The following is a 3,304-nucleotide window of genomic DNA, read 5'->3' on the forward strand; positions in this document are numbered from 1 at the left end:
ATCCTGTGCCATGGCAGACAGTAGTTGGCCTTCATGATATGTCTTGAGAAATGCTCCATCCAAGTGAATGAAAGGCATGCATCCACTCTTAAATCCCATCTTGCAAGCATCGAAACATATATACATCATGTTTTTGAAAATCGAACTGGACCGGCCAATTCAACCGGGTTAATCGGGAACCGGTCTCCTAGCCGGTTCGGTTGAAGTGAAAAACTGTTTGGTAAAAAATCGGTAAAAAAATCGGTCAAACTGGTGATTAACAAGTGAACCGCTTGAATCGGACGGTTTTTTATCGGTTTTTAGTTAAAACATAAAAAAATATATATATAACCTCCCTCCCTTCTCTCTCGCACACACCCACAACCCACTAACTCAGTCACCACTCACCACCCAGCCCCTCTCTCTCTGTCTCTGATCTCCACACGAAACCCTAGCCGCTCTCTTTCTCTCAGACCGCCAGCAACAGCAGCCAGCAACCAGCGCCGCCGTCACCAACGAACTCTTCTCCTCAGCCATCGTCGAGCCCCGCCGTCGCGATTCTCTTCTCCTGGATCGCTTCACCTCGCGTCGCCAGGTATGCTCGCTGTTGATGTCACCGCCTCTATCTTTGTCGTCGTTGGCCACCTTGAAATCATGTCTCCGTCGGTCCATCCTCATCGTCGATCCCCTCTCTCGCGCGTCAAGCCTGTCTTCAATCCCCTCTGTGCCCGAGCTCACTTCCCTTCTTCCATCGCCGTCACTTGGATTCCTCCTTCGCCCCCGATCTTCAATTTACTTTTGCTTGCTTTTGTACCTTTATTTGGTTTCGGATTTCTGATTCTGAGTTTGCTAATTTCTGCTTAGTTTGAGTTTCTGAATTTCTGAGTTTGTAAGCAGATCCCTACCCTGCTTCAGTTTTCATTTTTGGGAGTTAATTGCTGTTTTTTGGATTTGATTATGTTGATTGTTGTTTGTTTGTCTGGGTTAATTGTTGTTTTTTCATTGCTGTCTTCTGCATTTGATTTCTGTTGAGTGTTGTTGTCTTCTACTTTTTTATTTTTTCCTCCAAATGCAATTGATACCCTAACAATTCTTGGATCCTTCAACCTTAGCCATTGTGATGATGATGATGAAAAAGCATTCTTTGCTGTTGATAATGCCTTGTCTTCTGTTTTTTAGCTTTTTTTTATTTTGTTAATTAAATGAATTAATCAGGTTTTTGTGATTCTGTTTTTGTAAGTTTTAAATTATGTTTTTGTTCTATTTTTAATTTATTACTGTAATTTGATTTCATATGTTTTTATAATTCTGTTTGTTTGTTCCAAATTATGATTATGTTTGTTCCAAATTCAAATTATGATTATGTTTGCAAATTCAATGGTTAGTGGTTATTAGTATTACTGATTTGTTTGTTTGTTTTTATTATTAGGTTATAAATTAAAATTTTAAATTTTAAATTTTAAATTTTATGAGGTTAAATTTTATTAAAATTTAAATATTTAAAATTATATATTAAATTTTTAATAATTTTATTTAATATTTAATTAAACCGGTCGAACCCCAGTTGAACCCCGATTGAACCATTGAACCAGTGAACCAGTCACTTTACCGGTTTATTGACCGGTCCGGTTCTCGCAACCTTGATATACATTTTGTCAAATGTTGGGGGTGCTTGTGGCTGGAGAATAACGTCTAGCAGTGCAGTAGACTTTGGATTGCTTCTATATATCTCCATTAGATAGTCCCTCAACTTTTCATACTATTCTATCTCGTTGCCCATGATCCTGTCTTTGGCTTCCCTCACAGCTTTGTAAACCATTTTAGGGTGTACAACTAGATCAAACTCTTCTCTTAAGAAATCAATAGCCTCATGTGTGTTCATGTGGGGATGGGTAGTCATCCTTTTCTCCACTTTTTTGCTTATCCAGTGTTGGTAAGCTGCATTGCTTCTCAGATCTCTTGCACACGTATGTTCACTTCTATATGTTTTCACTTGGAAACACTGCAGCTGTTTGTTGTAGGAAAGATGGGCAATCCAAGGACAATCCTCACCCTTACAGCCAACTCTAACCCTTTCCTTGTCATTTTAAATCCAGACCAATTTCCTCCCCTCAGCAATAAATGAATCCTTTACAACATCTTTGAATCTCTCTATTATAGAAAATCTTGTGCCAAGTTCAAATCTATCTTCTCCAAAGCCATACTGTTCATCAAACTCAGACTAGTGTGGTTTGTTCCCTTCATCCTCCGATAAGACAGGGGTACGTAGCTCCTCAGACTCATACTCAAACACAATGTCCTCATCCTCTGTATCTATATCACTGACATACTCTGCAATGGCTGGCCGCATGCTGAGCTCCCTAGCGGGCTTAGTTCTATTGGGCTGTCTTTCTGGCCTACTTGTGCTGGGCTGTTTAGTAGGCCCAGTAGACCTTGAGAAACCTTCACCAACTGAGCCCACCCTTCTTGCTTTAAATCTCTGCCTTTTAAACTCATGTGTTACTTTTTTTTTTTTTGGCTTCTCCTTGAGTCCAACCCTTTTTCTCGACGTTGGAGATATTTGTTTCCTCTTTCCTTTGGCAGCTCTAATCCTTCCGCCCTCATCATCTTCACCACTCTCACTCCCACTTTCATAACCAGCTGGTGGTAGTTTATAGAGCTCATCTTCCTCACTACCATTGCTATCATTGTCAGTAGACGAGTCATCCAACTCCTCCAAGTCATTTGGATTGACTTCTTCCTCAACCTTATCATTTTTCTCACACTCACCATCTGCGATCTCAGGTTGGTCAACATGATGGTCAAAGAAAATGTAAAACTCATCCGTGTCTCTGTTCCTTAACTTAGCCTGTCGCATTTGATTGATCCCTGCATCCCCACTCAGTACATGCAACCCTGACTCCATATCTTTATTTTTTGGATCATACTAGTAAGCCTCCTTATACGATTGATATCCCAATCCTTTGAACATCGTGACCGGATCCCTAAAATTGACAAAATCCAAGTCCATCGGAAGAAACCTCTCCACTAGACCATGCAGGTAGACTAACTCACCGGTAGCCGCCCTTGAAAAGATGCCCCCATGATGGAACACGGAAACACCGAATATATCAACCATCTGCTAAATTTTTCAATCCACAACACAACACAAAACAAATCCTTATTATCAAAATCTCCAATACCTCACTAAACAATTCCTGACAAATGACTAACCCCACAACTAATCACCTACGACAGTCACTTACAGACCCTATCAGTCCCATCGTACGACATTGATAACAAATAATGGGTATAAGCAAAACAAATTTGAACAACAATATACTCA

At 40.1% G+C, this 3,304-nt stretch overlaps 1 pseudogene; it reads right to left on the reverse strand.

Annotated features, from left to right (window-relative positions):
• Positions 1–2,200: 2,200 nt before the first annotated feature.
• Positions 2,201–3,097, reverse strand: LOC148554410 (uncharacterized; annotated as a pseudogene).
• Positions 3,098–3,304: the final 207 nt, after the last annotated feature.

Source organism: Arachis ipaensis, chromosome B6 (genome assembly GCF_059453495.1).
Source record: "Arachis ipaensis isolate K30076 ecotype BB chromosome B6, ASM5945349v1, whole genome shotgun sequence".
NCBI classification, from domain to species: Eukaryota; Viridiplantae; Streptophyta; class Magnoliopsida; order Fabales; family Fabaceae; genus Arachis; species Arachis ipaensis.